Raw genomic sequence first — 15466 nt, forward strand, 5'->3', positions numbered from 1 at the left:
CAATTTTTCTAGGAGTTGATATCTAGTTTTCGCCTCTCCTAAGGTTCGACTCGTATAATAAACGGGGAATTGCGTAGCTTGTTCTTCTCGAACTAGGACATCGCTTACGGTGACTTCCGATACTTCCAAGTACATACAAAGTTTCTCGTCTGTTTCTGGAGTGTGAAGCAGTGGTGGGCTTGATAGATATCTCTTTAATTCTTCTAATGTTTGTTGGCACTCCGGGGTCCAAGAAAAATCATTCTTCTTTATGAGTAAAGAGAAAAATTTATGACTTTGATCAGATGATCTTGAGATGAACCGGCTTAAGGCGACAATCCGACCTATTAGCCTTTGTACGACCTTCACGCTGTCCACAACGACGGTGTCTTCGATGGCCTTGATTTTATCGAGGTTAATCTCTATTCCCCGATGTGACACCATTAAGCCTAGGAACTTGCCCGAACCGACCCCGAAAGCACATTTCTCGGGGTTGAGCTTCATGTTGTATTTCCTTAAAATCTCGAACGTTTCCTGCAAATGAGTTAAATGGTCCTATGCGCACATGGACTTAACTAACATGTCATCAATATAAACTTCCATTGATTTTCCTATTTGTTCTTTGAACATTTTATTTACTAGGCGTTGGTAAGTAGCCCCTACATTTTTTAGCCAAAAGGGCATCACATTATAACAATACGTTCCATATTTGGTGACAAATGAAGTCTTTTCCTGGTCCTCCAAGTTCATCTGGATTTGATTATACCCGGAATAGGCATCGAGAAAAGTGAGGATCTCGTGGCCGGCCGTGGCATCGATCATGCGATCGATATTGGGCAGTGGAAAGGAATCTTTGGGGCATACTTTGTTCAAATCCTTATAGTCCACGCACATTCTACGTTTGTTCCCTTTTTTAGGGACTAAAACTAAGTTGGCTAACCATTCGGGATATTTCACCTCCCGAATGGTCCCTATTTGAGAAGCTTGGTTACCTTGTCCTTTATGAATGTGTGCTTTTTATCGGACTGGGGTCTTCTCTTTTGCTTCACCGGTCTAAACCTAGGGTCCAAACTTAGCTGATGCGTCATTATGTCCGGCGGGATCCCTATTATATCTAAATGGGACCAGGCAAAACAATCAATGTTATCGATAAGAAATTGAACGAGTTTGTTCTTGAGTTCAGGGCTCAACCCCGTTCCCTAGTATACCTCTCGCTCGGGCCAGTTCTCGATTAATATGACTTGCTCTAGCTCCTCGATCGTCGATTTTGTGGCGTCGGAGTCATCGGGAATCACGAAAGATCGAGGGACCCTTTGATCACCATCCTCTTTGATTTTTTGGTTGTCTGGCTGGGTTGAAGCTGATGTCTGTGATTGCTATTTGGTGTCCCGTTCTCCTTCCTGGCCCGATCCTTTTATCGGCAAAAATGAGGACACTGGTTTAGCTTCGTCGACAACGAACATTTCTTTCGCGGCTGGTTGTTCTCCATACACCGTTTTGACACCTCCCGACATCGGGAATTTGAGGGCCTGGTGTAGGGTCGAAGGCACAACTCTCATGTTGTGGATCCATGGCCTTCCGAAAAGGGCGTTATATCTCATATTGCCTTCGATCACGTGAAACTTTGTTTCTTGGATGGTTCCGGCCACATTTATTGGTAGGACTATCTAACCTTTGGTGGTTTCGCATGCCATATTGAACACGTTTAGGACCAGAGTTGCGGGTACGATCTGATCCTATAGGCCGAGCTGCTCCACTACCTTCAATCGGATGATGTTGTCCGAGCTACCTGGATCGATTAACACACGCTTAATTTTAGTTTTATTCACGAGTACGGATATTACCAGTGCGTCGTTGTGAGGTTGGATGACCGCCTCTGCATCTTCATCATCAAAGGACAGAGTCCCCATGGGTGCGTAATCTTGAGTCCGAGATCGCTTTTCCCTCACTATCGATATTTTAGTGCGTTTAAGTATTGGTCCCTGAGGGGTATCGATTCCTCCGATGATCATGTGGATGACGTGTTGCGGTTCTTCTTGCTCGTTTTGCTTGCTGAAATCCCTACTTCTAAAATGGCTCTTTGCCCTATCACTGAGAAACTCCAGAAGGTGCCCTTTGTTAAATAAAAGAGTTATTTCCTCTCTTAGTTGTTTGCAATCTTCCGTTCTGTGGCCATGGGTACCATGATATTCACACGTTTGATTGGGATTTCTTCGGGCAAGATCGGTCTGCATTGGTCGAGGCCATTTAGTGTCTTCGATGCGTCTGATGGCCGACACGAGAGCGGATGCACCAACGCTGAAGATATATTCTAATAATCGAGGTGCTTTTATAGGATCAACATATTTATCAAAGCCGCTCTTACTCATAAACCCCTGAGAATTTTGTCCTCGATCAATCCTTCGATTGTTTCGAACTGCGTTGCGTGCTTAACCGTTGTTCACCCGATCTGCGACGTACGGTCGATATCGGTCTCTATTCGACCTTTGTTCTCTGTCGATCTGCTTTTGATTTTTAATAATTGTCCTGTTCTGATGAATGGGTCCGTACCGGGCTCCCGACTGATCATCCTCGATCCTAATTTTCGATTGATATCGGTTGTGCATATCTGCCCAAGTTACCGCTGGATACTCGATCAAATTTTGTTTCAGCTGATGTGATGCTGTCGAACTTAGCTCATTCAACCCTTGAGTGAAGGCTTGTACGGCCCAGTCGTCTGTGACCGGGAGTAATTCCATGCGTTCCATTTGAAATCGAGATACGAATTCCCTCAGCATTTCAGCTTGCCTTTGCTTTACTTTGAAGATGTATGATTTCCTCGTTGCAACCTTTATGGCACCAACATGTGCCTTTACAAATGAATCTGCTAACATGGCAAAAGAATCGATGGAATTCGGCGGTAAATTGTGGTACCAGATCATAGCTCCTTTCGAGAGGGTCTCCCCGAACTTTTTCAACAGCACAGATTCGATCTCATCGTCTTCCAAATCGTTGCCTTTTATGGCACATGTATAAGAGGTGACATGTTCGTTAGGATCGGTCGTACCGTTATATTTGGGAATTTCGGGCATACATAATTTTTTGGGGATTGGCTTCGATGCCGCACTAGACGGAAAAGGCTTTTGTATGAATTTTTTCGAATCAAGCCCCTTTATCATTGGTGGAGCCCCCGAGATTTGGTCGACCCTGGCATTGTACGTTTCCACCCTCTTGTCGTTAGCTTCGACTCGTTTTGTGAGTTCCTCGAGAAATTTAGTAATTATGGGAGTAGTCCCCGATTCTTGCTCGTTAAATTTCACTATGGTAGGCTCTGTTCTAGGGGTGACTTCTCGAAGTGGATTGGAAACCGACCTGCTTTGTGCGCGAGTTTGGCTCTGTAGCTGAGCTATCACTACTTGTTAGGCTTGCAGCATCTCGAAGATCATACGTAAGTTGGCCCCGATTTTCCCTGGGTTTTGGGTATCTCGGGCTACGGATCGAGTACCGCCCTGAATGGTTCTTTCCGGTTTGGAACGCTGGTTCGCCTACAAAGCTATTTGTGAATTGACATCCAATGGTATTTCAGCTCGAATTTTGGGTACTTCGATTCGAGCCTCGGGTGCCAAGTTGTTGGTTTCATCTTGAAGGCCGGCTTCGTAATCAATCGGTGAAGCCATTCGATCGGTGGTTATTGTAGCTTACACGAAATTCAAGATGTTTTCGAAAATAAATGCAAAGCAAAATGGCGTGTTTTTTTTCAGATTTGTATCAAATGACCACTGTTATCCTTGGCCCCACGGTGGGCGCCAAACTGTTTATTCGAAAAATGGATAGAGTTGAATTTATACGTAGTTCCGAGGATATGTGGCGTAACTTGATACAAAATGCAAGGATAAATAAAAATGTAAATGTAGATTGGAGAGAATGCAATCTAGATAAGGTTATCAAGAACAATGAACCTTAGGATTCGACAAATAGAATCAATCTAAGAAACTGAAAGAGCGATTCTTTACTGTAGAAGAATATAGTACTTTTATTACAATGTAAGTCTTAGAAAACTGTCCTACAGAAATGATAACCAAGCCCTTTTATAGTGGAGGGATTCGCCTCCGAGCATAATAAATTAAACATTCAGTGGGAGACCCATGATAAGTCAGTTTTTTCATAATTTCTGCCAAGATTCTCTCTAGTGGGATTGCAACGACTTTTGTATGCGAGCTCGATCTTGCTTAGAATCCTCGATTTTTGTTTGAGCTTGATTTCAGCTCGAACTCGTGATCTTGGTTCGAGCCCGATCCTAGTTCGAGCCCTCGAATTGATTCCAGGTCAATGTTGGTTGGTCTCTGGATTATCAGCACGATAGGTCTACCCTGCATCATGGTTCAATTCTTATTCGAGTTTGATTATGATATCGATCTCGACACGGACCGGCCTCCCCGGGTTCGAGGTTAGTTCGTCCCCTCTTCGGGATCTTACTTCGATATATCACCCTTTGAACTCGATCGGATATGCCAATGCTGAAATCTATTTCGGCCGTATACAATATTTTATTTCATACCTTTTAACAAAACTATTAGACGTTGATTTAAGTTAGTAATGTAAGTTAATTGACCTAACCTTTTCGTTGCGTTGATTTTGATCGCTCTAATTTTAATCGATGAATATGTTGCCTATATATCTAATCCGTCTGGCCAAAGTTGAACAAATATGATTAGATGGATTATAGGTTAAAATTGAACATATCACCAATTTTTAGGTTAAAATTGGCATCCCTAGTTGTCATGGAATGTTATTTGAAAGGTTACATGACATATTATTGGTGATATGTACGTATGGATAGAGATCTTTCACTATTTCACATTGAACTAAATATTTGCAGATCTGGCTGTTTTTGGAATTGTAAGCACAAATAAGATGATTGTCTTCAGTTTGTTTTAGTCGATTTATTAAGCCAGCATAAGTCAGCACTGGTAGGTGAAATGTGGAAATAAAGACCAACGCAAAAATTCTTCAAAAATCTAGCACAAAAGGGAAAAAATGTCGTGACTAGATAATTTTTTCGACTCAATTAACGAGAAATAAGGATCACGAGCCGATATGAGATTGAAGTAAAATACATGAAGCTTTGTGTTTTTAAACATTTCTTTGTACAATATTTATACATATATCCAATTATATACAATGTAGGCAAAGAAGCTCTTAAAGTTCTGTTATGTACGCTAAACTTCATGCATAAATACCTAACCTTCAGTCATTTATGACTAAGTATGTGATTTCCCAACTTGTCTTTTTTCTCTGATTTTTCTTTGCCAATAATTCTACAACTTCAAGAAATATCGAAAGTTCGGCCTTGACATGCATTATTCCAAACATCAGGCAAAGATATTGGAAGTTTGTTGCTAAATTTCAGACACGAACTTTTGCTACTTCGTTCGCATATGCCTGAAGTTGGTTCTGAAGTAGATAAACTTACAAATTTTAGTACACTGCAACTTATATAGTGGTCCTAAAGTCGACTAATTATTCACTTGCTCCTTGACATTTATGCGAAAGGGGCGATGTAGAGTGTAGGGGTTAATTCTAGCTATGTATATGTGTTTAAGAAACATATTAAATAAATATAAATTATTAATTTTGAATCCGATATCAAATAAATTATGATAGAAATTAAACTCCAACCATAAAATCCAAATTTTGAATCTGCCCCGTTTGCGAGTGGTCATAATCTGCCGTTAAGGATACATGAGAAAACTTCTCACCATTTGATACAACTAAGAGTGCCAAATGGTGCGGGTTGGGTTGATTTTGGGTGGGTCAAAAATTGGATGAGTCAATAAATAGGCGGGTCAATGACCCTATTGACCCGCCCAAAAGTTGTTTGGGTTGAGATGAGCTGGTCAAGATGGAATAAAAAATTTGTGTCATTGCCCAACCCGCCCAACTTTTACAACGCTTTAATTAATGTGTATTGTTTCCTTATGAATTGTTTAATTATCAAATACGGTTTTTTTTTCTTTTGCTATGGTCATATATAACATATCAACAACAAAGAATTACTTTTTAAGATATTTTAAAAAAATTACTCATGGATCATTTTGGGCTAAAAATCAATCCAATTTTAGATGGACTGAAATGAGTTAGGTCAAGATAGGTTGACTTCAAAAAATGACGAATCTACGACCGACCCGTGGACGTTATGGATTTGAACTCAAATAGCTACCCCTAGATACAACGATGGATTTGAGCAAGGTTTCATCTAATGTCAGCCAAAAAATGGAAAACATCGAAAAGAAAAGAAAAACAATTGTGCCTATATAAGGTGTTACATTCTAGAATTGATAAATTCATTATTTTTAGTGGAAGCGGTAATTTCTTTGATTTGGCATATTTGATAGTCTTTTCATACGTTGCTATCAAATAAATATTTTGTGTTAACTTTTCCAGAATATGACATCAGCTAAGCAAATGCAAGACGAGGAATTTTAAGTGTTTACTTTGGGAATTATGATGGATTGTAGCGCATATTCTTTGCCAGGATACAAAGATTTGCATGCCAAGCATAATTTAATGACAGAACTAAGATATTTCTACAAGAAAATAACAAAAGGAAGAAGTAACTTTCGTGACAAAATAATAGGTGAACATAGTTGACAGAGTTGGTGAGGTCTTTTGCACGAAATGGATTGATCATTCTACTATGCACATTGGACTTGTCGACTTTCTTCTCTTTTTCTTCAAATCCACAAGTGTTAAAATAATATGCAGTAAATTAAAAGGAAGAAAATGGATGTGTATTCTTAATGTAATTAACGCAAACATCATAAATTTTAGGGAATTTGGCATAGCATAACAATTGAGTTCAACAATTGGCATAAAAAATCTTACATTTTAGCATTTGGCGTATAGTAGTATAAAGTTATTCTCTCTCTTCTAATATATGGTTCAATCATCATCCTAAAAATAAGCTCCATCAAAATTATTTTCCTTAAAAATAGCAAAAAATATTTAAAACCCTCTCTTTCTTCTCTCATAGCAACCATCGTCCTAGAAATTAGGTTCCACTTCCTTCGATAGTATCCGAAAAATTCCCCAAAGTTTTTAAAATCATATTTCTATTGTTTTATCTGTATATCCAAATATGTAGTACAATAATAATTATATTATTTGTATATAAGTATCACACTAACATAATAATAATGTGTATATCAAAAAATATATTAAAATTTTCTTTTTCTTTTTATAGTGTATAGCACATTTCAGATTGAAAACTCGAGTTTCAAGATCTAAATTAGTTATAAACCACATTTATTTAAATATCCCCATGCATTAGGTGGAAAATAATTAGACAAGAATGGGTTGCTATAGTGGTAAGCACTCTCAACTTCCAACCAAGAGGTTGTGAGTTCGAGTCACCCCAAGAACAAGGTGGAGAGTTCTTGGAGGGAAGGAGCTGAGGGTCTATCGGAAACAGCATCTACCCCAGGTTAGGGTAAGGTCTGCGTACACACTACCCTCCCCAGACCCCACTAGTGAGATTATACTGGGTTGTTGTTGTTGTTGTTGTTGTTGTATATTAGTGTTATCTCATATATATCATGTACATTTTTGTGTTATATATACGATATACAATGTGATATACACAGACGTCCATAAAAATTTATGTGTGATATACATTGATGCACACGATATACAACATGATACACACATATCGTAGTTGCATTTTTAGGTCTGTTTTTTTCTTGAAACAAGTTTAATCACTTCTAATCTTACTCAAATTTTGTATATAACCTCATCTAGGTGTATTCAACAAATTTCAACCATACCTACACGTTCAATCCACACACAAAAAAGAGAAGAAAAAGAAAGTTGATCTCTTTTTCTTTTCTATTGTCTTAGTTTTTGCTTATGATTTTCTTTGATGTGAGATCAATATGGCTACCTTACCTTTTCATCCTACTGATTTTTGTAATTTGCAATAATTTTTGCTAAACTATGAGAGAGAAAGAGGAAAGATAGAATAAGAAATATGGGGAAAGAAAAGGAGAGGAAAACGAAAAAGATAGGTAGAGAGGGGGTTACGAGGAGAGAAAATAAATAGGAAGTAGGTTTTTCAGGATTTGGCTATACAATGCCAATTTTCTCAGGGCTGCCTTTGCCAACATTATTTAAGGCCAAAAATTTGTCAATTCCTTTTTTAGACAATAAATTTGCGTCAAGAAAATAATCGACACTGAAAAATATTGCAACAATCGTAGTATTTGATTTCAAATAATATGAGTATACAATCTCTACAATCCCCTGATTCTTCTTTCCAATAGTAAATAAACTCAAATGCATTTGCGCTTGATCTTGAATCTATCTTTGTTGCCACGGACGATGATCTTGAATTCAACTAGTACGAACTTTGATTTAACTTGTACTCCCTGAATCTCGATTTATTCTTCGTTCTTGAGCTTGAACTTGAACTTGAACTTGATTGCTTGAAACTTGAAACTTGTAGAGAAATTTGCGGCGTTTGATCCACGAGCTCTCTCTTGCTTCTTGTTATAACTTCTGGTATCTTTTCTGAGTTATGAAGACCCTTATTTATAGTTATGGAAGGGAAGAGTTGTGATGAGAACCACCAATTTCCGACCAATCAGATTGAAGCGTAACAAAGCCCAATTTGATTGGCCAGAACATGTCACTTGCACACGTGGCACAACCTCATTGCCCTTTTTATTTGATTGGGCATGTCTTGTCATTTTGACACGTGGAATGATCCTATTAGCTCTTCCGCTTAACTTGGATTGCCACATCATTTCATGTGTGGCACCAAACTGGGTCTCTATGAAGATGATATCTTGGGCCTAATGAAATAGGCTCAACATTTGTAGTCCAACTTAACGGGCTAGCCCAATGAATTTGGACTTATTTATTTAATCCATACATATTGAACTTATATAATTAACCCAATTATATTAGCCCAATAAATTTATTTGGACTAAAATATCTTGAATTTAAAATATAATCCGGATTCTTTTATCAATTTAAATTTGATAAAATTTAAATGCTTACAAATGCCCCATGCTTCAAGACTTGTCGGATATGAAGTCATCAAATCTTCGAGACTAGACTTGAAGTATTTCGAGATAATAGCATATAGAGCACAAATAAATCATTTATACGGATCTATAATAAGCTGCGAATTTTGAATCCCCCCCCTTTTTTTCTTTTTTTCTTTTTTTTTTTACGAAAACGTGCACTTCTTCGTCATTCCAAAACTGTTGTTCCTAATCAATAATGGGCGTGACATATTTGTTTCTGCTGAAGAGCACTTTCAAAATATGTAGACAATTTCACAACACATCTGCCTATTATTATGGAATGAGTTACTAGAGAAAAGATAAATTTTCATGACCATAAAATATTCCTTTGACAAATTTGGTACACCTTTTAACCCCAATGTACTGTGTTCCTTGGTTAAAATACGGACAAGGAATCTCTCAGTTAGCAATTTGAACATTCCTTTTTTTAAGCAAAGTCATAACAGGAGTAGGATTTTAATCTGCCTAGAAAACGAAACAATTGTCGCCGCCTCTTAGCATATCCCACATCGAGCATGGCTTATCAGTGTCTCCTCTCCAAAATCCATATAAACCCCATACTACTTCCCCAATTGACCATTGATCTTTGTTTCTTGCAAGCCATTCTGAAAAGCAGTAACGAGAGGGTAATTTTTTTACTACTTTTCTTCGCATTTTCTTTGCTTGTTCTTTTCTTTTTTCTTTTTTTTTTAAAGTCAAACGAGAAGGATATGTTCTTGTTTAATGAGATGATCCACACATCAAGAAGGCGAAGGCGATCAGAGAGATTACTCTCGAAGTGAAGGGATTTGTACTTATCCCTACCCGAATATCGGAAAGATTACTCTCAAGGTGATCCGAATATCATCGATTTGGAAGAATGAATTTCATCGTAAAAGCTTTAAGTTGAAAGAGTTGACCAAGTTTGACTTTTATGTATTTAATCCCGGATCAGAGTTTTGATGGTTTCGTTAGGTCCGGATGGTGATTTTAGACTTGGGCGTATGCCCGAATTTACATTTGGATATTTTTTGAAGATTCTAGCGTTAATTGGCAAAAGTTGACAATTTGGAGTTTTGGAATGTTCATAAGTTTGACCGGAAATTGACTTTGGTGATATCGGGTTCGGATTTTGGTTCCGCGAGTTGGAATGATTTCGTTATGTCATTTGAAACTTGTGTGCAAAATTTGTAGTCATTCCGAGTTGATTTGATATGGTTCGACACGAGTTTTGGAAGTTGAAAGTTCAAAAGTTTATTAAGTTTGATTTGAGGTACGATTCGTGGTTTTTATGTTGTTTGATGTGATTTGAAACTTTGAATAAGTTCGTATCGTATTTTAAGACTTGTTGGTATGATTGAATAGGGTCCCGAGGGGTTCAAGTATGTTTTGGATCATTGGTTGAGAAATTAGTTAAGTTAAGGATTTGGAGTTTGACCATGGTCAATATCAGGTGAAGATGACCTCTTTTTGATTTTTTGAGTGCGCGAGCATGTTCGTAGCGTGGTTTATGATTGAAACGCGTATATGGTTTGTGTCCGGGAGGTTCCAAATGAGTTTTGGGTGCTAAAACGAAAATTCTTTTGTTACTGATTTTCTGGTGTAAAATAATTACGAAAATGTCATTTTTTATCCCTTAAATTTTCAAACTTCATTTAAAACTTCAAAACATCATATCTCCCTCATTTTAAGGCCGAATTGGGTGATTCAAAAGCCTAAATTGACTGAAATTTCACAAAGAATCCATTGGTGGTATCAAAAGTAAGTTTCGAGATCATTTGATATATAAAACGAGGTAGAACAACTGGACAAAAATATATTTAATATCGAGGATTTGTTCATTTGGTCATATTTTGATTTGGGGAGCTCGGATTTGGGCAATTTTTGAGGCGATTTTTATCATATGAATTGGGGTAAATGTTCTCTACTCGGTTTTGGTTATATTTCGTGAATCTATTTTTATTTTTGGTAATTGGATTGTGAGTTTTAAAGAGAAAATTGAGGGGTTTTGTCCAAAGTTTCATAAAGTGAATTTTTTAGTTTTGAATATTGATTTAGAGTCGAATTTGGGTGAAACTAGTATGGTTGAACTCGTAATTGAATGGGTTGTCAGATTTTATAAATTTCATAGGATTTTCGAGGCACGGGCCCTGATTTGACTATTTCGTCGATTTCGGAATTTTGATTAAAGATTCGACCTTTATCGATTGGGTTTGTTCCCTTTAGCATTATTTGATGTATTTGAGTTACTTTTGGCTAGTTTCGAGCTGTTCAGATGTCGGTACGCGCGGGATGGCATTTTGGAGCATCGTTTGGCTTGCTCAGTATTGGATTTGGCTTGTTCGAAGTAAGTAACACTTCTAAACTTGATGATGAGGATATGAAATCCCGAATTGCGTGTTATGTGATTAATGTTGAGGTGACGCGCATGCTAGTTGTCGGGCGTGTGGGCGTGCACTGTATGAATTGTGATTTAGTCGATTCCATGAAACTGTGTAGTTACCTGATCTTATCTGTAACCATGAAATCTCTGCGTACTGGAGCTTTTGGGTTGTGATTCATGCTAGAAACCATGTCTAGGCCACATGCTTATTCTATTGGAACCCACCGAGGTCATTGCTGCTGTTGAATTATTTGCTTACATTGCAATTACATACTCAGTCATACGCATTTATTTGCATATCATATCTCAGTCTGTCTTATCATATATTGTAACATCATGTATCATTGATTTGGGTTGCTTAGCATGAGTGTTGTGAGCCCGAGAGACTGGAGAGATTGATGACTGAGTAAGACCGAGGGCCTTATGGTGAGGATGTTTAAGGGATTGGGTTGCACGTCGCAACATGTTTTATTGATTTATGTCATGATTGGCTTGTTATAGTGCTTGGGCTGAAGGAGCCCCTCCAGAGTCTGTACACACCACTAGTAAGCGCAGGCACCTACTGAGTACGAGTGCCGAGCGCGAGTGTAACGACTCGACCGGTCATTTTTCCTTCTAAATTTTTGTTCCCCTAAATAAGACTCCCCGTATGTGCTTTTACTATTTTATGACTTACGTGGATGGTTAGTTCAGGGTTTGAAAGTGTTCGGATTAAAATCGGAACACTTGGTTCCTTAATGTTGGCTAAATAAGGCTAAGTTTGACTTGAGTTAATGTTTTGAGTAAACAACCTCGGAATCGGGATTTGACAATTCTAATAGGTTCGTCGGATGATTCTGGACTTGGGCGTATGTTCGGATCGGGTTCTGGATGACCCGGGAGCGTTTCAGCGCTTAATATTGATAATTGGCACGTTGAAGATTTTAAAGTTCTTTAAATTCAATTTGGAGTAGATTTTGGTGTTATCAAGGTCCGTTTGGGATTCTGAGTCTGGGAATAGTTTCGTATGGCAATTTAAGACTTGCACGCAAAAATTTGGTGTCATTCTAAGTAGTTTAAGTATGTTTCGGCGCGTTCTAAGTAAGTTGGAAGAACTTGAAGTTCATAAGTTGATTCAATTTGGTTTGGGATGTTATTCTTAGTTTTGATGTTGTTTTATGCATTTTGAGGGTTCAAGCGAGTTCGTTTTATGATTTCAAACTTGTTGGTATGTTTGGGCGGGCCCTCAGGTGTTAATCGGACAAGGCGCGAAACTCATTTGGACTTGTAAGAACAGCTGAAGCACCAGGCTTCTGGTGTAATCGCACCTGCGGAGGACTAGCCGTAGGTGCGATCTCGTAGAAGCAAGGCAGCAACCGCAGAAGCGGCCCAGCATAGGCAGCCCAGAAACCGCTGATGCGAACAAGGTGGGCACAGATGCACGACCGCAGAAGCGGTCAAAGGACCGCAGAAGCGGGAGCAAGCGCAGGTGCGGCTCGTCTGCCGCAGGAGTGGCATCGTAGAAGCGAGCCTTTGTTCCGCAAAAGCGGATTTAGGCCATCCAAGGGAGGACCGCATCTGCGATGAGACTTCCGTAGATGCGGAGCTGCAGATGCGGCCAATGAACCATAGAAGTGGAAAAACCGCTGGGCAGAACCTTCATTTAAGTCGAGACTTAAGCATTTTGGATTCATTTATTGCATCTCTTGGGCAATTTTTGAAGCTCTTAGAGGGGGTTTTCACCTAGCACTTTGAAGTAAGTAATTATTATACGATGTGAGTTAAATACATAGATTATGGGTAGATTAACATGTAAAATTTGTGAAATTATGGGTTTAGATAAAAAACCTAGGTTTTGATAAGAAATGGGATTTAACCACGAAATCAGTTAGGGAATTTAGTGAAAATTATATATTTGAGTTCGTGAGATTATGAGTAACAACTTTCTTCAAAAATTTCCAGCACCTATTGTAGAAGTTGGTATTTTGGAAGAATTTTATAAATTTTGGTTGAAGTGTATTTTAATGTTATCAATGTCCGTTTGGGATTCCAAGCTTGGGAATAGCTCTGTGTGATGATTCTGGTCTTGGGAGCGCGTCCAGATGTTAATTTGGAGGTCCGTAGGTTATTTCAGAGTCATTTGGTGAAAGCTAGAAATTTGAAGTTTTTAAGAAGTTTGACCGAGAGTGAACCTTTTGATATCGCATTCGAATTTCGATTTCGGAAGTTGGAGTAGGTCTGTATGGTGATTTAAGACTTGCACGCAAAATTTAGTGTCAATCCAAATAGTTTAAGTATGTTTCGGCGCGTTCGGAGTAAGTTTGAAGAATTTGAAAATTTTAAGTTGAATCAATTTGGTTTGAGGTATGATTTGTGGTTTTGATGTTGTTTGATATTATTTGAGGCCTCGAGCAAGTTTTTGTTAGGTTATGGGACTGGTTGGTGTGATTAGACGGGGTCCCGGGTGCCTCGGGTGTGTTTCGGATTGAATTTGGATGAAAAGTTGTTGCTGGTTTGCTGGTTCTAGTTTTGTTCTTCGCGAACGCGAAGGGAGTCCCGTGTTCGTGAAGAAGAAAAATGGTGGCTGCTATCTTGTTCTTCGCAAATACGGAGGAGTGCTTGATGAACCTACGCGAACGCGGTGGGCCAGTCGCGAATGCGTAAAAGGAAATGTAGGAGATGGGCCTGAGGTTGTTGGCCTTCGCGAACGCGAATGCGAAGAAGCAAGGTCAGCTGGCCATCGCGAACGCGATGAGGAGGTCGCGAACGCGAACAAAAATGGGAGCCAATCTTGGAGGGATGTTGTAGCTCAATCTTCATCATCTATGTCAAGGTAAGTGATTCCCACCTATTGCGAGTTTAATACTTGGATTATATATGGATTTAGACATTAAAATTTGTAGAAATTTGGGATTTTGAAGAAAAATCTAGAAATTGGTATGTTTGGATTTTAACCACGAAAATGGCTATGGAATTGGATGGAAATGGTATATTTGAGTTCTTGAGGTTATGGGTATCGATTTCCTCCGAAAAGTTTCTGAATCCGGGCACGTGGGCCCAAGGTGAATTTTAGAAAATTTACCATTTTGGATAGAGTAATTTATTTAATAGTCTAATTTCAAATTATTGTGCATGTATTAATTATTTTATATAACTTTTGGATAGCTTCGGATTTTTCGGCACCGAATTGAGATTGTTCACGACATTGTGATCGGGAAGTGGGCTTTGAGACAAGGTAAGTCTCTTGTCTAACCTTGTAAGAGGGAATTTACCCCATAGGTGATTTAAATTAATAATTGTTGCTAATTGCTGGGGCTACGTACGCACGAAGTGATGGGAGTCCGTGTGTAGCTACTAATATTGATAAAGTCTGGGTAGTTTAGGACTCAAATCATGAATTACTTGTGATAATTGTATCCTTATTTAATTAAAGCAAACGTATCATGTTGTAAATTGTTAGAGAAAATGGTAAAAGATTGAACTCTAACATACTTGAAATTTTGTTCAGAATATTTAACTGTTGTAGAAATTTGTACATCCTCCCTCGTTAATCTCAAAGATGTATATATATATATATATATATATTCTCATTCCGGAGGTTCATAAGAAAATGTCCTCCTTTCTTGTGAAGCGGGCCTAACGCCTCGGCAATATAGATGCATCTATGGATCGCGTTGCACGTCCCTCGTCAGTGTACACAACACTTTGGATCGGGCCGTACGACCTCGGCAGAAATCGTGCCTAATAATAATAATTACACGATACCTTGATATTTTAATTACAGCTTGTGAAGCTAATTCATAAATTAGAAATTATTGAAATTTAATGAATTAATTGTTTTTGCTTGTTAATAAAATTACTGTTGTTCATCTAAAAATCATGTTTAATTAATTATTTTCTATTATGATATTATTGACCCTTAGTGAGTGTAAAAGTCGACATCTCGTCACTACTTCTTCGAGATTAGGCTTGATACTTACTAGGTACACGTTGTTTACGTACTCATGCTACACTTGCTGTACATTTTTGTGTAGGTATAGATATGTTTAGCGGCCTTGTGGGCGCAGAAGTGTGGTTAAAA

This window comes from Nicotiana tabacum, chromosome 17, assembly GCF_000715075.1.
Source record: "Nicotiana tabacum cultivar K326 chromosome 17, ASM71507v2, whole genome shotgun sequence".
Taxonomy (NCBI): Eukaryota; Viridiplantae; Streptophyta; class Magnoliopsida; order Solanales; family Solanaceae; genus Nicotiana; species Nicotiana tabacum.